Source organism: Macaca mulatta, chromosome X (assembly GCF_049350105.2).
Source record: "Macaca mulatta isolate MMU2019108-1 chromosome X, T2T-MMU8v2.0, whole genome shotgun sequence".
In the NCBI taxonomy this organism is placed as follows: Eukaryota; Metazoa; Chordata; class Mammalia; order Primates; family Cercopithecidae; genus Macaca; species Macaca mulatta.
In genome coordinates this window covers 7,390,019-7,413,783 of record NC_133426.1, presented here as the reverse complement: position 1 = coordinate 7,413,783, position 23,765 = coordinate 7,390,019, and the positions used below count along the sequence as shown (strand labels likewise).

Below are 23,765 nucleotides of genomic sequence, written 5' to 3'. Positions count from 1 at the left end.
TTCTGTGAGTTTGTCCAAATTTCTTGATGGCAATAAAAAATAAAAGTACAAAGCTTCTTTTGATAGCCATCTGCCCTGCTTGAGAAATAGTATCTGAACACCCTCTCAGACTATCACCAGCTGTGACTTTAGAACTAGATTGGTCCCTTGGAAATAAAAACAGGTGTTTTACATACCATAAGTATAGTTAGACAGATGGAATGTTTAGAATAAAGAAAAACACTTGAAAACAAGATTCCATTATCTTGTTCTTCCTGAATAATCTACGACTATCAGTAGAAGGTGATTTATGGGAAAACAGGCATGGAGAAGTGAAAGAAACAAACTTTTATTTATGGTTTATAACAAAATGTTGAAAACAAGCGAATATATAATGATACAAAGTGGAGTTAATGCAAAGACTGGAATTACTCTACATAGGTATTACATTTTAATATTATACTTAGTTTTTGTACTTGCTAATGTTTTTTGATTATGGTGACATTTTTAGAATTGACATAATCCCCACTCTTGATGAATACTCTTATTAAAAGCTCTGTTTGCATTTGGCAGATTTGTCAGATAAGCAGCCTTATTATTATACCATTCATGACACCCGATAATCTGCAGCAACATTCATAGAAATATTATATTCCTGAAATTTTATGGAGAAAAAGTCACTTATTTTTACAATTGCTTTCTACATGCAAAGCATTTCCAAACTGTGATTTGGGCTGAAGTATTTTCTTTTCAAGGTTATTTTAGAATGAATAAGCTTTTGAGCCTGACAACATGGGGCAGATTGGTTTTAGGTGGGTTTACTTCTTCTAAGCAAGACAGGAGTCACGTATATATATGTCTATATATAGCTGTCAAGCCACCCATTGAGATTTGGATTTTCAATGGGTGGCAGGCAAATACCCAACTACTTTCTACTACGTGGATTGAGTGTTTTTAGAAACTTCACATCTGGCAGCACATTTTAAAAATTCTGTGTGTGTCTTAATGCCAAATGGTGATGCACATTGAAAAACAAAGTGTATATGTGCTTTAAAAAAACAAAAAAGCACCTTCAAATCAGTCCATCATATTCACATATTAGGGGTATTAACTGTTCTTGTTTGGTGTATATTCCTTTGTGTGTAGGTACACAGATGCAAAAGTGTATCTTTTTTCTTTCTAGTACAAAAATAGATTTGGTTCATACTTTCTGTAAGGTATGCATTAATCTGCAACTTTCTCTTGTGTTTTTTCCTACTACTAGGTAGTACACCACAGGAACCATTAGTTTTAATAGATTGCCCATCTCTGAGTACACTAAAACTCATATGATCATTTCCTACATGTGGTCACTTAGATTCTCTTTGATCTTTGTGCATCTGTCTTTGCACACTACAAATATTTCCATGGGATATTCCTCTACAGGTAGCATTGCTGGCTCAAAGGCATATGCAGTTAAAATTCTGAGACATTCTAGGCAATTGCCCTTCAAATAAGGCTGTACCAAGATATAATCTGTCACCATTTTCCTCCACACCTTCATTAACTGCGGATAGTGTTAATATTTTCCAATTTTGAGGATCAGGTTGGCAGAAATACACAAACAGAAATATACTGTGCTTAATTTATAAAACATATTAATCTTAAGTTGGGTTGGTTTTTATCATTTTAAGGATCGATTTCATCTATATTCAAAAACTCATGTCTTAAGCTATATCCATTAGTTGGAGTCCTTATTCAGATGTTTCTTTGATAGTGGTGGCCGAATTATGTCTTATTATTCCCCTTTTTATTTCCTGTCAAGAGAAGCAGAACTCTTCTCCATGTTTAAGGAGGTATGAGCATTGGGAAAAGACTCTCTCTACATCTTTCTGCTTCCTTCATTCACATCTATGCAAGAGAGAAGGCGGGCGTTTTCTCAGTGGTGATCTCTAGGTATATGGCAATGCACGAGATGGCCCTGGATCTGGACTTGGTTCTTTCTTTCTCTTGGAATCTCATTTTGCGTTCAAACGGAGGCTTCAAAATTCATGCACAGAAGGCTTACCTCCTTTAAGTTTTCTTTACTTTTCATGAAAGATGAAAGGAAGGCTGTGGTTTTTTCATGCATCCAGCTTGGTAACCGGGGTTGAAACTTGCTTTGCTGGTGCCATTTCCCCCAAGATGGACTCTAAAGTCTAAATGGAGGAGAAGGAAAGTTGCAAGGGTAGAAGACCTTTTAAGCCCAATTTATTCTCAAACACATAACACATCCTACAGTTTGCAGGTAGAGAGTTGACACAACTCTTTACATGACTTCTTACATCTGAGCGTAAGTAACTAAGGAAGACAAATATGCTGAAGTGGCACTCCAAGTCTTCAAACTATTTGTGTTGAGAAAGAGAGTTGGTGTGTTTGTGTAAAATTAATTTGACTTGGGAAATTTTACTTTATGGAATTTCTTTGCTTCTCCAAAGGATATCAGACTTTTGGGAAGTGTGCAGCATTGCTTCACAGATCATGTATATAATTAAAATTATAAGCACAATGTGATATTTGAACTATCATTTCCAATTTGAACTGTATTTCTAAGATGAAGAGGATAAGAGATAAGTTTTATATGACAAGGAACAGAAAAGTTTTCAAAGTTTCCAAGGTTTTTGTAAAATCTGAAGACAAACATTTGATAAGAATGTTAAACTTCCATGTAGACAGATGTTTTTCACAGAATGGGCTAATCTTACAATAAATTTGCTACACTCTCTGCATAATACTAAAACATACAACTCAGAATGAAGGCAAAGTTCGTATGCCAGATGTACACACAGAAGTAAACTTTATCAATATGGATTTAAATATTAGTCAACATTATAAATAATCAGCCTAAAAATTTGATATTTGTTTAGGGTTTTTCTAAAATGAACAACTCATGGAGAAAATTATGAGCAAAATTGAAAAGCAATGCTATATCTTGGAAGATAATCCCAGTTTCACTTCTAATTTAAACATTATTCTAAGTGAAGGTAGTATCTGAAGAGGCAGAAAGGCAAACAAGAAATTTGTATAATATTCCACTAATCATTCATTCATTCATTCACTCACTTGCTATACATGAATGAAAGGCCAACACAGGAGGGCATTCCAACTGTAATTAATAACCATGTAGAGGACATTTTGGGTGCAAATTTTTAAGATCTGATGGGAAAACAGAGTGATAAAGGCCACACACATATTTAGAAAATCTTAATTATACTCTTTTCCTTAAAATACAACAAATAAGCTTTCTTCCTTCAGAGCATGTTAATGATACCAAATTAGAAATTAAGAAAATTCTATAATCAATGATCATTGCCTTCTCTTGCTCACTAGATCCATTTACAAATTTTCTTTCCCTATAGCTTTAAGTCAGTGTTTAGAAGTTAGTGTCTTTTATGGGTGTATTAGTCCATTTTCACACTGCTATGAAGAAATACCTGAGACTGGGAAATTTATAAAGAAAAAGAGATTTAATAGACTTACAGTCCCACATGGCTGGGGAGGCCTCACCATCATGGTGGAAGGCAAATGAGGAGCAAAGGCACATCTTTCATGGTGGCAGGCAAGAGAGCATGTTCAGGGGAACTACCCTTTATAAAGCCATCAGATCTCGTGAGACTTATTAACTATCACGAGAACAGCATGGGAAAAACCCACCCCCATGATTCATTTACCTCCCACAACATGTGAGGATTATGGGAGCTACAATTCAAGATGAGATTTGGGTGGGGGCACAGACAAACCATATCAATGGGGAATTATGCTCTTCTGTGGAACAGGTTTTTGTTTGTTTGTTTTTCTGTTTTCCCCTGAGCCATAGTTCTTTGTCTTTCTGATTTTATGACTTGCAGTTGTTAATTATGGTCTGCTGATTCCTCCTATTGTCCTAGAAGAGTTCTGTGGATGCTTAAAATGGATGAAAAAGCAGAAACTTTATTTAACCTACTCAGTCTGCAATCCTAAACTGTGTTCTAGGCCTAGCAGTGCCAATTTTGCACTGAACACATACATTCTCAGTCTCTCTTATTTGGGTCTGGGCTCTTTCCCTTCTCCCAGGCATAGGAAGATAGTTCTAAAACCTGGATTTACTTTACCTTATCATGTGATACCTATTCCAAGTTTTATTCTAAAAGTCTACTTCTGTTCAGACTTTTCTTTTATTCTTTACTTACCCCTCTTATGATTCAACAGCTGACTTGGTTACTTCTTTTTCCAGTTGACTTGGGTAAGAGTGATACCAACTGTATTGAAATTTTTCTCATTTCTAAAAAGCCATGTGTACATTTAAAAAAGATAAATCTTCAGGGTAAGGATGAATTACCTAATGTAATATGCACTACACCAGGTGTAATTGGGTGAGATGAGGGTACCCTAATAGTGATATACCAGTACTTAAAATGTTGAGCTATGTTAAACACAGTCCTGGAATACAAAGTAGCAATACAAGTATCGTTGAAGGTAAAAGAGTCTTGACACAAGGGAATAGGAGAGCTTCTCTGCATGGGAGGCCGGGTAAGCACTATGTGCAATAAGATGCCTTGTAAAGAAGCTGAGAAGATCACTCTGTGCTGAAGAAAGGGGGTGTATGCACAAACATATTTAGAAACAGAAGGTTTGCTAATGTGGAATTCATTTATTTGAAGCATCTTTTAAATGCACAGTGGTGAAAAGAGGGAGATTAGATGAGGGCATGTCCTGGAAACAAACTTGCATTCCTGTGCCTAAGGAATTTGTAATGACTCCTTTGGCAGTGGAACAACATTGACCATTTCTGAGTGTGGAAGGAGGAAGGTGTTAGAACTGTATTGGAGGAAGGTGTCATAATTGTATTTCAGGAAGACGAATATGAATTCACTGAGTGGGAACAAGAAATGACTTAAGAAATCATATTTAGAGATGATTTTATCATTCTCTGATGGGATTAGAAGGGTCTGAATTGAAGTAATGGTGGAGAAAAGAGAAATCATTGAATTTCCAGGAATGCTAGCTGGGTCATTCAAAACAATTCCCTTTCTGACTGAAAGTAATTTTTAAAAATCTAAATAAAATATCATTTTGAAGTATATTTAAAAGATTCAAGAGTTTGCAAAGACTCTGAAGAATTGCCAGACCAGTAGTTTTGGAGAAAAGCCTAAAGCAAGAGGAATTAGGTAAATATTGGGACTTTCAAGCTGCTTTGGCTCAGAAGGGATTGACTAACACCACAAATATGGGTTTGGATTTGGGTGGAGCTCTTGCCCGGTGAAGGAGACAGATGTCTGGGTGCAAGAGCTCCCCAATATCACGGTCTTATGGGAGACACTATAACTTTAAGTATAGGCATCACATGAATGCAAACCAGAATTAAACATCTCCATTCTATCCCCAGCTCCAACCTCAGCACTGTGGAGCGGGCTGCTTTGACCCTATTTGCAGAAGATAAGAGGAAGAAAATGATTAGCAACAGCAAGTCTTTGAGACAGTGTGGCCTAGAGAAAACGGATTTGCTTTTGTGTATATTAAATGTGGGAATTGTAGACATTTCATTGAAAATAATCCAATTGGGAGCTTTGGAGAAAGGTTAGCATTGAGGATGGCGATTTGGTATGTGTTGTCCTGGAGGTAATAGAGCTATGGGAGTGGAAGAGTGGTGGTCCAATGGAGTGGTGGTGGTGGTCGGGGAAGAAGGGAGTGGTCCAGGAGGAAATAAACAGACCTAAAGATGTGATAGTGAATGCAAAGATAGAGACTAATGATGTGATAATGGGTGGAATGATGAGGTCTAAGGAGACAGAGTGTCTGTCTCAGGTTCTTGCAGAACTCACTCCAGCCCAAGGATTCAAGTTCAAGAGATGTAACAAGGAAGCTTTCTCAGGCAAAATCCTGAAGAGACAAGCAGGGAAGGAAATGAGACAAGCAACTGCCAGATGAGGGGATTGATCAGGAGGAGCATGCAGCAGTGGAATCACAGAAATACAGTCAGAGCTAATGGAACACAAAGAGACCAATGGTGTCAGGTAAATAACAAGGGAAGTAGCAGGAAAATCGAGTGGGCTCATTTGATGTCAAAGGGGAGGGAACAGAATGGTCAATTCCTTGGACATACCAAAGATGTGAGAATGATGTAACCAGCATAAATTCATAAGAAGCCTCAGAGAAAGCAGCTTCAGGAAAGCACTGGGAGAAGAAAGTGACTTTAAAAGGGGAATAAAAGAAATGGTAAGAATCTTAAATAGATACAGCAAGGCAGAGCTCTCAATTGGACTGTTTAGCATGAAATGGAGTGGCACAAAGGTTCTGTCTTGAGGGGAGATTTTGGGAAGAATTGTTCTCCACAAAGGACACCTGAGTATGTTTGTATACTAGTCCATTCTCACACTGGATAATGTATAAAGAAAAAGAGATTCAATGGACTCAGAGTTCCACATGGCTGGGGAAGCCTCACAATCATGGTGGAAGGCAAAAGAGGAGCAAAGGCACGTCTTACATGGTGGCAGTCAAGAGAGCATGTGCAGGGGAACTGCGCTTTATAAAACCATCAGATCTCATGAGACTCATTCACTATTATGAGAAAAGTATGGGAAAGTCCCGCCCCCATGATTCAATTACCTCCCACCAGGTCCCTCCCATGACACGTGGGGATTGTGGGAACTACAAGATAAGTTTTGTGTGGGGACGCAGCTAAACCATATCAGTTTGTCATCAAAGAAGACTGGCAATAGCTTACATGTATAGAAAGCTTCCCCAAAAGTTCACACATTTAGACTGGAAATAATTCTTATTAAACAGCATTCTGTAAGAGCTATAGCTTCTCACATTTTGTCTGTTCCAGGAACTAGAGTATTGATTGCAACAGGCGGAGGGGGCATGCTTTGTTCTAGGGAAGTCTGTCAGAAAAATTGTGGGAAGATCTCAAAACATGATGACATCCACAAAACAATTACAGGAAAGGACTCTACACACACTCTGCATTTGCAACTTTGTAAAGTATACTTTTAACTTAAGCATATTGTATAAAATCCATGAATGATGTAATATCTTTATATAACTACCCATCATCTTATCCCACCCAACCTCCTTTCTTCTCTCCCTCTCTGCTTACCTCCTTCTCTCCCTACCTTGCTTTCTGTACAACAGGACCAAGTTTCCTGTTAGTCACCCAATAGCAGCAGATGGCACATGCCTCCTCTAACCCCACAATGAGATAGACAGGGTATGGTCCATCCTGCAGGTGCTGGAGCATGCCTGCTAGCAACTTTAGCCCAAAACGTTTCTCATGTGATGGCTCTATTAGAAGCCCGGTTGAGGGGAGTCTTCTGAGGAAATAAGTCCCTCAAACCAGGGACCAAAAAGACTAGAAACACATTACCACTAGCTCCTTCTAGTTCTCTAAGTCTGCTGGACTCTTAGCTCCCATATCTGGATGCTGGTTTAAGCTCTGGCATCCAAGCAGGCTGAATTCCTGCTACCCCTATGTCTGTTCGCCAGTGATAGAGTTTCTCTGTACCTGACTCGTTTCTCTGACCTTTGTCACTGGTTGCCTGGTGTTTTTCTCTCTACCAGTCCCTGGATCCACACTTTTTTGAATAACATTAGATTTCAGGTGTTGCTGAGATTTTTGCTTCTGTGCTGAGTTTGGCCCATGTCTAGCTTCAGATCAAGCTTAGAACTCACATCCTCACATGCTCTAGCACCTCCCTTAATAAAAGCAGATACCTCGTTTTGCTTCTTTCTTCAGTTTTCCAGTGTAGCCTGCACTGAAACTGCCTCAATTAATTTGCATTCTTTTGAAGTCTATGAGCTTGTCCACCATTAGTTTTTACCCACAAGTATGAACACATCCTTTCCATTGTTGGAACATCCCATTGAAAAGTAATCAAAGCCAAACAACCAGTTTATGTGAATTGTGTTTTTCCTTTTCAGTTGACAAGGGATCGTGACATTCTGTAGTTTTTCCCAGTTTATAATCCACAAAACAGTCACAGTATATAATACGTTTCTTACTTATTTCTCCACAACCTTGCCTGCAATGGCTATTAGTTGAATTTGCAACCCAATAAGCAGATGGGAGATAGGGCAAGTGTGAACAATTGATATTATTTGTAAAGTTCACTTATCCAAGGTAAATAAAATGCCATTTAACACACAGCTGAAGAACTCACAAAGATTTACATATATTATTAATCTAATCACATCCTTTATCCAGTCAAATAGAGCATGAGCAGATTTATTTTGATTTTATTTGTATTCACTTATTCAAGAAGTATTAAAGTTTCTAGGGTCTGCTTGTGTTAAACAAGATGAACAAGGTTCTCATGGAGCTTACGTTTTCTGAGAGGTGAGGGTAGGAAGATTTTAGAGGATAAAAAATATGAGAAAAGGGGAAAAAATCTTAATGGCAGAATCACAAGAAAAAATTCTAACATAGTGGTTCTCAACTGGGACAGTGTCACTCCCTGGGGGATATTTGACAATGTCTGGAGTCATTTTTTGTTGTCACGCCTGGAGGAGGACTACCACTGACTTCCATTGGGTAGTAGAGACCAGGGATCCTTCTCAGCATCCTTCAATGCACAGGTTAGCCCTCACCACAAAGAATTATCCAGAGACAAATGTCAGTAGTGCTGGGGGGCGGGGGGGACTCTGCTTTCACACTTGACTTAAGTAAATGATCTTTCTCTCTTTTTTTTTAATTTTTATTTTTATTTTAAGTTCTGGGGTACATGTACATGATATGCAGGTTTGTTACACAGGTAATCATGTGCCATGGTGGTTTGCTGCACCTATCAACTCATTACGTAGGTATTAAACCCCTCTCACACATATAATATAGATAGTGTCACTGCTTTGTTATTTACACTATTCAATTTGAATTTAATGTATATTGTTCAAATGATCCCTTGAAAAGAATCATTCTTATTTTATGTGATTTTCTAGATTTACAAATAAAAACAATATTTATAACTTTAATTTAAAGGGGCTAAAATAAGCAACATTTTGGCCAGGAGTGATGGTTCATGTCTGTAATCCCAGCACTTTGGGAGGTCAAGGCGGACAGACTGCCTGAGCTCAGGAGTTTGAGACCAGCCTGGACAACACGGTGAAACCCCATGTCTACTAACATACAAAAAATTAGCCAGGTGTGGCAGCATGCACCTTTAGTCCCAGCTACTTGGGAGGCTGAGGCAGGAGAATCGCTTGAACCCAGGAGGCTGAGATTGCAGAGAGCCGAGAGCGTGCCATTGCACTCCAGCCTGGGTAACAGTGAGACTCCCTCTCAAAATAAATGCATAAATTAATTAATTAAAAAACAGAAGCCACATTTTAAATTTTGTAATTTAATACAGTCAACATTAAGTTCAAATCAGTAGTGTCTGTAAGATTTAAAATTGTGTGTTTCTGTTTTTCTCAAAAGGAGTCTATCTTTAAGATTTTTTTTTTTTAACCGTATACAATGATCCTGGTTTCCTTTCACAAAATGCCTTCTTGAAGAAGAGATGTGACTTTCAAAACTTCATAGGGATGATCACTGCCATCATTTAATTGAAGATGGACCAATTCCAAGATGCTATTTTTTTCAGAAACACTCTTAAGAATCTGTCTTTGTGACATTTGAAAGTGGGAGAAAGTCTTAGAAGCTTGCAGGGTCTCTGCTGTGTTGGAATCTTGTATAACTGGCTTTCCATGTCAGTTGCAGTGTCATTTGTATAGCTAAATGAGCAAATTATCAGAGCAGATGCATCAAGGGAAATGTTGCTTTCTGGAGTGTACTGCCAAACATAAATTTCAGATTCATTACTGTCTGCAAAATAGAACTGAATATACTAAGTCTTGATGATGTAGACTGCGATTGAATTATATTAAATTGCCAATAAAATTGTGAAAGTTCCCTAGCACTCTAGACAATATTTTATCACTTGTAGGATCTTCTCGAAGGCTATCCTAACTGTGTTTATCCTTCCTCAATGGCAACCACCTGCCAAGCTCTGCATTTAGATCGTCTTTGTCTTCATAAGCAGCCTTCTCTCTTTTTTACTTTTTAATGGACAAGTCTGAAACTAGTGCTGTGTCTCAAAAAGAAGCAACTAATTATAGTGCTGTATATTCATAACTTTTTTATGTTCTGTTCTATCCTTTTTATATCTTTAATTACATTTAAGTGTTTTAGGAATCTGTTCTGTATCGTAATCAAACATCATCTCGCCTCGTGTGTCTATTCCTCTTTTACATCTAGATTTCTAAAATGACTATGCTATTTTTGTGTCTTTATCTCCATCCTCTCTAGTTTTCCTATATGAAGAGATGTGTTTCAATGGTTTGTCTGCCAGTTGCTACCAACAGGCCGGTCATATGGGTTACCCAATTAATCACATTTATTCTCCCATAGAAAATAAGAGAGGGAGCAGTCACAAGAGCCCAGACAAACCAAATCCTAATCTCAGCCACTTACAAGTCACTTAACCTCTTGAACTCAAATGTATTTATCAGCCAAATGAGTACAAAACTTACTTGAAGTTGCTAAGAGGATTGCCTACACAGGGAATGATGGCGGCATGGCAAATGTCTGTTTCCTTTCCCACAAAAATATTGGATTCAGGCTCTTCTCCCAAGCAGATACACCAACCACAACAGACCTAGTTTCCTTTATCCATGACCTGTAATCCTATCAGTGCCTCTGTAGATTTGTCAAGAAAAATGCCATGTGGACATGTGGGGACCAAAACACCAATCAATCTCTATTTCAGAACTTGATTAGCCATATAGATATTACTCTTGAAGTCACCTTGGCATAAGAACCATAGGAGAAGAACTGAATTGAAAAATAGGTTTAAAATTCTTTCAAATATAAGATGATTCATAACAGCAGAGGTTTCTATGAGCCTGCAAAACTCTAATGCTTTTGTTTGTTTGAAAAAATATATGTGTGTGTATATATATATATATATATATATATATGCATTTACAAGTGATATGAGAGATGAGGGATTATCATAGAGAGAAAGCATACCTTTGTATATAAGCATATATTGTTATAAAAGCAAGAAACATCTTCAAATGTTGCTTCAGGAGGTAGATGGAGCTGCTGGCAAACTAGTCAAACTCACTCAGCATAAATACAGGAAACATTTCAAGAAGTAAAAGAGCAACTTTACTTAGGTAAAAAGTTTCTGACAAAAGTCAGAGAAACTGAAAGCACATTTTTCCTTAAATTTTTTGAAAATTTTGCAAGTGGAGATTTCACATAATCCGTTAATGTCTTGTATTACCTTTAGGTGGGTGTTAGCAGTACACATTGGGAAATGTCCCTGCTTAATCTTGATTTTTGCTTTTGTCCTCCAGCCCTGTAGAATTGTACCAATTTGCATACTATCCTACACCATGTGTCAAAAGAGGCGAAGAAAATACCACGGCTTGTATTACCTGACAAGGCCGCTGTTTTGAAGCTCAGTGGCATTGCTGCCAACAGGGACTTTTCCTATAATGTAATGGAATGAATCAATAGATTTGTTGGTGTCATTTGTCAAAACTTCAGGTCTAAATAATAATATTCCATAATATAATAAAGACAGCATGCCAATAGGAAATAAGCATGGGGATTTATAATATTTGAAAATTACATAAATAGTTTTGACAGGAACTAATGTTTTAAAACAGCAGACAGGTTGTGTACCCATGTATATGTAAACCCACAGAAGGGAGTGCTTTGCAAAGCACTGCATAAAATAATAAAATTAATGATTAAATGAGAAAACTCAATGATGCCTAAAGAAAGTCATTACCAAGGAGTCTTTCTGCGAACTTCAGACATGTGTTTCATTTCATTACCACTAACGAAAGAAAATAATGAAATACGATGCAAAATAATTAAGCTTTTTACCTTTTATTTCTATCTAGATGGGAAATAAATTTAAGCCAGCAACGACAATAAGCAATGAGTAGAACTCAAAGCTTTTCAAATTATTCTAAAATCTTGAGCTTGCAAATTGGTATAGTAAGTTTCTTTTTAAAAATTGGACTATCTCAGCTGTGTGCTGTGGGTTTCAAAGAAGTTTCAATACAGCTGCATTGTACAAATGATGATTCCACCCTGAAAGAATTATTCTTTTTACTTGACCACACCCATTACTAGGTTGTTGTGTGGATTCTAAAAATATGAATATTAACACGTACCTGTGTGCCAAGTGAAATACATAAATGGATACAACCAAATAAGACGTGCTGTGATACAATGATCTCTAAGGTTGAAGCGCATCAGATAGTAAAATGGAAACCATGATTTGATCAGACATTGAAAGCACTTTGAATATAAAGTAAATATCAGTATTTCAATCAAGGAATGTGCATGCCAGTATGTTTTCTCTTTGTCTAGTTTTCTCTCTTTTTAAAATTTGAACTGGATTATCTCATCAACTTCCTGTCAAAAGTAATATACATTGAATGATAACAACTGCATTTAGTGTTTTGGTTGATATTTTAATTTTTTTAATCACCTTAGGAAAGGTTACTAAGAAGTCTTTCTATTTTTTTTTAACAATCCGAAATTGGTTTGAAGTAGTTTGACTTAGTTTCATCTTTATAGAAATCATATAAAAATGAGTGTTTCAAGTCTTTGCCTAATTCATATGACTAAAGGAAGTTAAGAATAAGATAAAACAAAACAAAAACCTCTAAAATGGAACAAAGTTTGATTTGCTCAAACATTTGATACTAAAATATGTCAAGGACAAAACTTGAAAGCACTCGTCAATTAAGATAAAATGTCAATGGAGCTATTCCCGTCATGAATATTTATGAAGTGAATAATAAAGCATCCACATGTATCTGAAATGCACTCACAACATGTTTTTTGAAGTACAAAGATACTAAATTGTTTGACATACTTTTTCTGTCATTGACAGAACAAGTCAGCAGAAACTGACAGAACAAGTCAGCAGAAACAAATAAAAATGTGGAGAATTTGAGCAATATGACCAATAATGTTGGTTAATAGCTGCAAAGTAATTAAAGTGCTCTTTCTGTTTTAGCAAGTATATAAATGTTGTTTCATCAAAAGGATCATGTTAGGCAATAAATAATTTATACTAAACTTTAATAATAATAATTTTGAAAATACTCTTTCACCTAAACACATGGAAATAGACACACAGGCAAAATTTGATAACATTTGGTAGCAATGATTTTACTGTCCCCACAAGAGCAGCAGCAAACTCTGACAATTGGGAAATTAGCCCCACTTACCCAAATAGGAGGATGTTAAGTACCCTCAGAGAGGAAGCCCAGAACCTATTAAAATTTGCTCCCTCTCCTTCTTTCCTATCATACTATAGTACCCTCAGCCATTTTCTTCAAAAACTCTTATCTGAAGTATCTTTTTAAATTGTTTTGAGTAGTTTTAAGTTCACAGCAAAGTTGCACAGAAAATAGACTTACCTATACCTTCTGCCCTGGCACATGCACAGCCACCCGAACATTGAAACATTATTATCATCCAAAGCCCACACTTTAGATTAGGGTTCACTCTCGGTGTTGTACATTCTATGATCTTGACAAATGCATAATGTTGAAAGACTATCTTTTCTCCATTGCATTGCCTTTGCTACTTTGTCAAAGAACATTTGGCTATGTCTGTGGGGGTCAATTTCTAAGCTCTCTGTACTGTTTCCTTCATCGATTTGTCTGTTCTTTTGCTAATATCACACTGTCTTAATTGTAAAGCATCTTTTTATTCATGTATGTATTTAGATTTTTACTATTTCCCCAACCTTATCTACTGTATCTTGTTCAGTGCAGCAACAAATAAATATTTTTAAATAAATAAGTAGGGTTAAAGAGGAAAAGGAAATACCAACTATGTCCATTTAGAAGCATGCTGAAACTGCAGCATGTTGGGCAAACAGGACAGTGGCACTTGGTGGCATTGTGATCAGAAATTACTAAATATTGAAGTGCTCAGAATATGGTTAATGTGTATGCAGAGGCAAGTTCATACTCAAAAGTTTTCTACATTAAACAAATAAACAAAAATACATTCACTATTCTTTCAACTTACTTGGTTACAAATAGGAAAAGAAAACTGGACAAAACTGAAAAGCACAATGAACTAAGTGTAAATAAATGTGGGAATTAATGAGTTAGGAGAAAACCTGAATCTTTGAAAGGAAACCATAAATGGCAAATTAAAATAAATGTGACAGCTGAAGGTATAACCTATTTCTCTGCTCCTGACACAATAAAGCAAAAAATAAACAAGGAAAATGTAAGAAAATCATAAAGATCACTATATATTATACTGTGTGGCATAAACTCTACTTATTGAATAACTGATTTTTCACAATTTAGTTCATCTAATGCCAAATTCTCCTAAGGCAAAGTATTGCTTTTGCATCTGCCCAGTTTGCCAAATTTGCCAAAAACATGTTTAAGGAAAATTCTTCTTAAATATAGTGAATGAATTTGAATTTATTTTTCTCATTAATTCTTTCTTAATGAAGGATCTTTATCTCAGCCATACAATATAAAAGTAATTTTAATGATTTTTTTAGAACTAGTAGTGGCAGATGCAGAGAAGAAAAGTCACTGCCATAGGGATTAATTCTCTCCAAGAATCTGTGTTGAAAGGAGCTCCATGGACTTATCCACTTTTCATGGGTATATTCTTCTTCCATATCATTGAAGAATAAATATTTAACCCTAAAGTGTTCAAGTAAATTCACATTAAAACAATAGAATTTTTCATCTATGCAAAAGTGATATTAGAATATCCAGTATTATTTATCATATTAACTATTGTATTTTAGGAGATTTATTTAAATCCTTTTAAATCCTTTAATCCACCGAAAGTACTTCCAAGACATGTAAAAAAATATCATATAAATACACAAAATGCATACTGAGGGATTGAAAAACAATTTGCTTATAATAATAAAGATCAAAACATGGCCATTGACACTGGTGTAAATTTCTTGAGGTGGTAAGTACTTACAGTCACAATCCTCTCATCATCCTTGTGAGGTGGGTGTGATCATCTCTGCTTTCTACAGAAAATATGTGAGAAGAAAGATCATCAGAGTGGATAAAAAATTATCTACATTTAATCTCACAAAGTAGTAGCAGAGTGAGAATTTGAATCCCAATCTCCGTAACTCCATCCCCACTTTCATTACTCTCTATAATGTCAAACTAAGAATAAGTCAAGGATATAATCAAGACTGTCATATGAGACCATTTTAAATACAAATAGGCAGGCAGAGTCTGTACATAAATGCATAGAAGCATCTTTACAGAGAGCTATTGAATATATATAGACTAAGGCCGGGCGCGGTGGCTCAAGCCTGTAATCCCAGCACTTTGGGAGGCCGAGACGGGCGGATCACGAGGTCAGGAGATCGAGACCATCCTGGCTAACACAGTGAAACCCCGTCTCTACTGAAAATACAAAAACTTAGCCGGGCGAGGTGGCAGGCGCCTGTAGTCCCAGCTACTCGGGAGGCTGAGGCAGGAGAATGGCGTGAACCCGGGAGGTGGAGCTTGCAGTGAGCTGAGATCCGGCCACTGCACTCCAGCCTGGGTGACAGAGCGAGACTCCGTCTCCAAAAAAAAAAAAAAAAAAAAAAAAGAATATATATAGACTAATTGTCCACCAATAGATGTGTGGATAAAGAAAATGTAGGATTTATTCAAAATGGAGTACTATTTGGCCATAAAAAAGAATCAGATCATTCCATTTGCAACAACATGGATGGAACTGGAGGTCATTATGTTAAGTGAAATAAGCCAGGCACAGAAAGATAACTATCACATCTTCTTATTTATTTGTGGGATCCGAAAATTAAAACAATTGAACTCATGGAGATAGAGAGTAGAAGGAGGGTTGCCAGAGGCTGAGAAGGGTAGTTGGGGGGTGGGGGGTGGGTAAGGGGAAGATGGGGATGGTTAATGAGTACCAAAAAAATAGAAAAAATGAATAAGACCTAGTATTTGACAGAACAACACAGTGACTATCGTCAATAATAATTTAATTGTGCATTTTAAAATAACTAAAATAATATAATTGGATTGTTTGTAACACAAGGGATAAATGCTTGAGGGGATGGATACCTAATTTTCCATAATGTGATTATGATGCATTGCATGCCTATACCAAAAGATCTAATGCACCCATAAATATATACATCTACTATGTATCTACAAAGATTTAAAACAAATTTTTAAAAAGACAGTAATAAATATAATTAACATTTTAAAATATGCCTAGGTTGTCTCTGATGACTAGTTTTCCCTTTTCCTACAGATCAGTCTAATTTGTCTATAATAAATTTTAGTTTTTTTTTTTTTTTAATTTATTTATTATTATTATACTTTAAGTTGTAGGGTACATGTGCATAACGTGCAGGTTTGTTACATATGTATACTTGTGCCATGTTGGTGTGCTGCACCCATCAACTCGTCATTTACATCAGGTATAACTCCCAATGCAATCCCTCACCCCTCCCCCCTCCCCATGATCGGCCCCTGTGTGTGATGTTCCCCTTCCTGAGTCCAAGTGATCTCATTGTTCAGTTCCCACCTATGAGTGAGAACATGCGGTGTTTGGTTTTCTGTTCTTGTGATAGTTTGCTAAGAATGATGGTTTCCAGCTGCATCCATGTCCCTACAAAGGACACAAACTCATCCTTTTTGATGGCTGCATAGTATTCCATGGTGTATATGTGCCACATTTTCTTAATCCAATCTGTCACTGATGGACATTTGGGTTGATTCCAAGTCTTTGCTATTGTGAATAGTGCTGCAATAAACATACGTGTGCATGTGTCTTTATAGCAGCATAATTTATAATCCTTTGGGTATATACCCAGTAATGGGATGGCTGGGTCATATGGTACATCTAGTTCTAGATCCTTGAGGAATCGCCATACTGTTTTCCATAATGGTTGAACTAGTTTACAATCCCACCAACAGTGTAAAAGTGTTCCTATTTCTCCACATCCTCTCCAGCACCTGTTGTTTCCTGACTTTTTAATGATCGCCATTCTAACTGGTGTGAGATGGTATCTCATTGTGGTTTTGATTTGCATTTCTCTGATGGCCAGTGATGATGAGCATTTTCTCATGTGTCTGTTGGCTGTATGAATGTCTTCTTTTGAGAAATGTCTGTTCATATCCTTTGCCCACTTTTTGCTGGGGTTGTTTGTTTTTTTCTTGTAAATTTGTTTGAGTTCTTTGTAGGTTCTGGATATTAGCCCTTTGTCAGATGAGTAGATTGCAAAAATTTTCTCCCATTCTGTAGGTTGCCTGTTCACTCTGATGGTAGTTTCTTTTGCTGTGCAGAAGCTCTTTAGTTTAATGAGATCCCATTTGTCAATTTTTGCTTTTGCTGCCGTTGGTTTTGGTGTTTTAGACATGAAGTCTTTGCCCATGCCTATGTCCTGAATGGTACTACCTAGGTTTTCCTCTAGGATTTTTATGGTATTAGGTCTAACATTTAAGTCTCTAATCCATCTTGAATTAATTTTCGTATAAGGAGTAAGGAAAGGATCCAGTTTCAGCTTTCTACTTATGGCTAGCCAATTTTCCCAGCACCATTTATTAAATAGGGAATCCTTTCCCCATTTCTTGTTTCTCTCAGGTTTGTCAAAGATCAGATGGCTGTAGATGTGTGGTATTATTTCTGAGGACTCTGTTCTGTTCCATTGGTCTATATCTCTGTTTTGGTACCAGTACCATGCTGTTTTGGTTACTGTAGCCTTGTAGTATAGTTTGAAGTCAGGTAACGTGATGCCTCCAGCTTTGTTTTTTTGACTTAGGATTGTCTTGTAGATGCAGGCTCTTTTTTGGTTCCATATGAACTTTAAAGCAGTTTTTTCCAATTCTGTGAAGAAACTCATTGGTAGCTTGATGGGGATGGCATTGAATCTATAAATTACCTAGGGCACTATGGCCATTTTCACGATATTGATTCTTCCTATCCATGAGCATGGTATGTTCTTCCATTTGTTTGTGTCCTCTTTTATTTCACTGAGCAGTGGTTTGTAGTTCTCCTTGAAGAGGTCCTTTACATCCCTTGTAAGTTGGATTCCTAGGTATTTGATTCTCTTTGAAGCAATTGTGAATGGAAGTTCATTCCTGATTTGGCTCTCTGTTTGTCTGTTACTGGTGTGTAAGAATGCTTGTGATTTTTGCACATTAATTTTGTATCCTGAGACTTTGCTGAAGTTGCTTATCAGCTTAAGGAGATTTTGGGCTGAGACAATGGGGTTTTCTAAATATACAATCATGTCATCTGCAAACAGGGACAGTTTGACTTCTTCTTTTCCTTACTGAATACCCTTGATTTCTTTCTCTTGCCTAATTGCCCTAGCCAGAACTTCCAGCACTATGTTGAATAGGAGTGGTGAGAGAGGGCATCCCTGTCTTGTGCCAGTTTTGAAAGGGAATTTTTCCAGTTTTTGCCCATTCAGTATGATATTGGCTGTGGGTTTGTCATAAATAGCTCTTATTATTTTGAGGTACGTTCCATCAATACCGAATTTATTGAGCGTTTTTAGCATGAAGGGCTGTTGAATTTTGTCAAAAGCCTTTTCTGCATCTATTGAGATAATCATGTGGTTCTTGTCTTTGGTTCTGTTTATATGCTGGATTATGTTTATTGATTTGCGAATGTTGAACCAGCCTTGCATCCCAGGGATGAAGCCCACTTGATCATGGTGGATAAGCTTTTTGATGTGTTGCTGAATCCGGTTTGCCAGTATTTTATTGAGGATTTTTGCATCGATGTTCATCAGGGATATTGGTCTAAAATTCTCTTTTTTTGTTGTGTCTCTGCCAGGCTTTGGTATCAGGATGATGTTGGCCTCGTAAAATGAGTTAGGGAGGAATCCCTCTTTTTCTATTGATTGGAATAGTTTCAGAAGGAATGGTACCAACTCCTCCTTGTACCTCTGGTAGAATTCAGCTGTGAATCCATCTGGTCCTGGACTTTTTTTGGTTGGTAGGCTATTAATTATTGCCTCAATTTCAGAGCCTACTATTGGTCTATTCAGGGATTCAACTTCTTCCTGGTTTAGTCTTGGAAGAGTGTAAGTGTCCAGGAAATTATCCATTTCTTCTAGATTTTCCAGTTTATTTGCGTAGAGGTGTTTATAGTATTCTCTGATGGTAGTTTGTATTTCTGTGGGGTCGGTGGTGATATCCCCTTTATCATTTTTAATTGCGTCGATTTGATTCTTCTCTCTTTTCTTCTTTATTAGTCTTGCTAGTGGTCTGTCAGTTTTGTTGATCTTTTCAAAAAACCAACTCCTGGATTCATTGATTTTTTGGAGAGTTTTTTGTGTCTCTATTTCCTTCAGTTCTGCTCTGATCTTAGTTATTTCTTGCCTTCTGCTAGCTTTCGAATGTGTTTGCTCTTGCTCCTGTAGTTCTTTTAATTGCGATGTTAGAGTGTCAATTTTAGATCTTTCCTGCTTTCTCTTGTGGGCATTTAGTGCTATAAATTTTCCTCTACACACTGCTTTAAATGTGTCCCAGAGATTCTGGTATGTTGTATCTTTGTTCTCATTGGTTTCAAAGAACGTCTTTATTTCTGCCTTCATTTCATTATGTACCCAGTAGTCCTTCAGGAGCAGGTTGTTCAGTTTCCATGTAGTTGAGCGGTTTTGATTGAGTTTCTTAGTCCTGAGTTCTAGTTTGATTGCACTGTGGTCTGAGAGACAGTTTGTTATAATTTCTGTTCTTGTACATTTGCTGAGGAGTGCTTTACTTCCAATTACGTGGTTGATTTTGGAGTAAGTACGATGTGGTGCTGAGAAGAATGTATATTCTGTTGATTTGGGGTGGAGAGTTCTATAGATGTCTATTAGGTCTGCTTGCTGCAGAGATGAGTTCAATTCCTGGATATCCTTGTTAACTTTCTGTCTCATTGATCTGTCTAATGTTGACAGTGGAGTGTTGAAGTCTCCCATTATTATTGTATGGGAGTCTAAGTCTCTTTGTAAGTCTCTAAGGACTTGCTTTATGAATCTGGGTGCTCCTGTATTGGGTGCATATATATTTAGGATAGTTAGCTCTTCCTGTTGAATTGATCCCTTTACCATTATGTAATGGCCTTCTTTGTCTCTTTTGATCTTTGATGGTTTAAAGTCTGTTTTATCAGAGACTAGTATTGCAACCCCCGCTTTTTTTTGTTCTCCATTTGCTTGGTAAATCTTCCTCCATCCCTTTATTTTGAGCCTATGTATGTCTCTGCGTGTGAGATGGGTCTCCTGAATACAGCACACTGATGGGTCTTGACTCTTTATCCAGTTTGCCAGTCTGTGTCTTTTAATTGGAGCATTTAGTCCATTTACATTTAAGGTTAAGATTGTTATGTGTGAACTTGAGCCTGCCATTATGATATTAACTGGTTATTTTGCTCGTTAGTTGATGCAGTTTCTTCCTAGCCTCGATGGTCTTTACATTTTGGCATGTTTTTGCAATGGCTGGTACCGGTTGTTCCTTTCCATGTTTAGTGCTTCCTTCAGGGTCTCTTGTAAGGCAGGCCTAGTGGTGACAAAATGTCTAAGCATTTGCTTATCTGTAAAGGATTTTCTTTCTCCTTCACTTATGAAACTTAGTTTGGCTGGATATTAAATTCTGGGTTTAAAATTCTTTTCTTTAAGAATGTTGAATATTGGCCCCCACTTTCTTCTGGCTTGGAGAGTTTCTGCCAAGAGATCTGCTGTTAGTCTGATGGGCTTCCCTTTGTGGGTAACCCGACCTTTCTCTCTGGCTGCCCTTAAGATTTTTTCCTTCATTTCAACTTTGGTGAATCTGGCAATTATGTGTCTTGGAGTTGCTCTTCTCGAGGAGTATCTTTGTGGCGTTCTCTGTATTTCCTGGATTTGAATGTTGGCCTGCCCTACTAGGTTGGGGAAGTTCTCCTGGATGATATCCTGAAGAGTGTTTTCCAACTTGGTTCCATTTTCCCCCTCACTCTCAGGCACCCCAATCAGACGTAGATTTGGTCTTTTTACATAATCCCATACTTCTTGCAGGCTTTGTTCATTTCTTTTTCTTCTTTTTTCTTTTGGTTTCTCTTCTCGCTTCATTTCATTCATTTGATCCTCAATCGCAGATACTCTTTCTTCCAGTTGATCGAGTCGGTTACTGAAGCTTGTGCATTTGTCACGTATTTCTCGTGTCATGGTTTTCATCTCTTTCATTTCGTTTATGACCTTCTCTGCATTAATTACTCTAGCCATCAATTCTTCCACTTTTTTTTCAAGATTTTTAGTTTCTTTGCACTGGGTACGTAATTCCTCCTTTAGCTCTGAGAAATTTGATGGACTGAAGCCTTCTTCTCTCATCTCGTCAAAGTCATTCTCCGTCCAGCTTTGATCCGTTGCTGGCGATGAGCTGCGCTCCTTTGCCGGGGGAGATGCGCTCTTATTTTTTGAATTTCCAGCTTTTCTGCCCTGCTTTTTCCCCATCTTTGTGGTTTTATCTGCCTCTGGTCTTGATGATGGTGATGTACTGATGAGGTTTTGGTGTAGGTGTCCTTCCTGTTTGATAGTTTTCCTTCTAACAGTCAGGACCCTCAGCTGTAGGTCTGTTGGAGATTGCTTGAGGTCCACTCCAGACCCTGTTTGCCTGGGTATCAGCAGCAGAGGCTGCAGAAGATAGAATATTTCTGAACAGCGAGTGTACCTGTCTGATTCTTGCTTTGGAAGCTTCCTCTCAGGGGTGTACTCCACCCTGTGAGGTGTGGGGTGTCAGACTGCCCCTAGTGGGGGATGTCTCCCAGTTAGGCTACTCAGGGGTCAGGGACCCACTTGAGCAGGGAGTCTGTCCCTTCTCAGATCTCAACCTCCGTGTTGGGAGATCCACTGCTCTCTTCAAAGCTGTCAGACAGAGTCCTTTGCGTCTGCAGAGGTTTCGGCTGTGTTTGTTATTGCCCTGTCCCCAGAGGTGGAGTCTACAGAGACAGGCAGGTTTCCTTGAGCTGCTGTGAGCTCCACCCAGTTCGAGCTTCCCAGCAGCTTTGTTTACCTACTTAAGCCTCAGCAATGGCGGGCACCCCTCCCCCAGCCTCGCTGCTGCCTTGCCGCGATATCGCAGACTGCTGTGCTAGCAATGAGGGAGGCTCCGTGGGCGTGGGACCCTCCCGGCCAGGTGTGGGATATGATCTCCTGGTGTGCCTGTTTGCTTAAAGTGCAGTATTGGGGTGGGAGTTACCCGATTTTCCAGGTGTTGTGTGTCTCAGTTCCCCTGGCTAGGAAAAGGGATTCCCTTCCCCCTTGCGCTTCCCAGGTGAGGCAATGCCTCGCCCTGCTTCAGCTCTCGCTGGTCGGGCTGCAGCAGCTGACCAGCACCGATCGTCCGGCACTCCCCAGTGAGATGAACCCAGTACCTCAGTTGAAAATGCAGAAATCACCGGTCTTCTGTGTCGCTCGCGCTGGGAGTTGGAGACTGGAGCTGTTCCTATTTGGCCATCTTGCTCCGCCCCCCCAATAAATTTTAGTTTTATATATGTTTGTATTTCATAAAAAGAGAAAACTGAAATACATAAGACCAGAAAATTAGTCTTTAAATCAATGAGCAAGACAGTCAAAACTCTATAAAATATGACAAAAAGGCAGAAAAAAAGAAAATTTAAAAATTAGACATGACAAATTGAATAGGACAGAGAAAAGGTATTAAACGATTTTAAGGCAACACTATTTATAAATCCCTAAGACAAACTGGAAAATTTTAGAGAAATATCATTAGAAAATATAAATTATCAAAATTAAATGAAGAATCAAAGTTAGAAATGTGTATAAATCAACAAAGGAAAAAATGGAAAGGCAAAACAAAAAAAAAAGGAAATGATATTCGAGACTCTGGGGTCACACAGATTTGCTAATGAGTATATTCTAGCTTAAATAAAAATTCAGTCTGTCTTATGCCTTGCCTGTGCACACACTCATACACAATGGGAACCCATTGTATTGTCAGACACTCGATCTGATGAATACAGAGGGGAAAGGCATAGTACATTTCAGTGCATTTAACTCTTGCACACTTGCTTTTAACTCTTTTCCAGAAAGCTAAAATGTAGAACAGATACAAAGGGAGCTGTTCTAGATGGAAAGGAGAATTGTGGGTGGGAGGGAGGGCGAGACAGCAAGTGGAACATCACCTGCTGTTCTCAGTCGTTTGGCAGAACCTCAACCCTCATTAAATCCACTTCATTGCCTCTTCCACACCTGCACCTGAACAGCCATATATAGCTGGAGAAAACTCACAGCCTAGCAGACTGGTCTCTTTAAAGACAGGATCATTATCCTCAAGGGGGCTTTCCTGAGTTTATTTACTTGTTTAAATAACCAGAGCATTCAGTCATCAAAATTGATTTCATGCTAAAATCACCTAGGTAGTTTTAAAACCTACTGATGCTGGGGTCTCAATCCCCAAAATATTGTTATGAAATTGGTCGTGGGTGTGACCTGGGCATGCAGATTTTTAGAATAGTCTTAATTCATTCCAGTGTGCAAATTTGAGAAAAGCTGGCTTTGAAATCACTTGAAGATCTTAATAAAGTGCAGATTCTGGTTTGTTTGTTGTGGGGCGATTCTTCATTTCTAACAAGCTCCCAAGTCACGTTGATGCTGCTGGTCTATAGACCACATTCTGAATAGCACAGACCTAGAGTCTTATTTCTCACCTGTTTCTGTGTCCTCAGAAATGTCCAATAGTGCAATACCTTCTTTCTCCTGTCCTCACTTTCCATGCATGACCTTGCTTCCCATTTTACTAGGAAAATCCAAACCATCAGT

The 23,765-nt window shown here is 37.9% G+C and overlaps 1 protein-coding gene and 1 long non-coding RNA gene across 8 annotated transcripts in view; one reads left to right on the top strand and one right to left on the bottom strand.

Moving 5' to 3' along the window:
- The window catches only part of PNPLA4 (patatin like phospholipase domain containing 4), a 248,908-nt gene that overhangs the window by 41,181 nt on the left and 183,962 nt on the right, over positions 1 to 23,765 (top strand). The gene's annotated exons all lie outside the window — the stretch shown is intronic.
- On the bottom strand, positions 1,574 to 23,037 carry LOC144338463 (uncharacterized). Its single transcript, XR_013412657.1, has 3 exons — positions 22,358 to 23,037; positions 14,957 to 15,008; positions 1,574 to 2,156 (listed from the first exon to the last, which is right to left on the bottom strand). It is a non-coding gene; the product is annotated as an uncharacterized LOC144338463 (long non-coding RNA).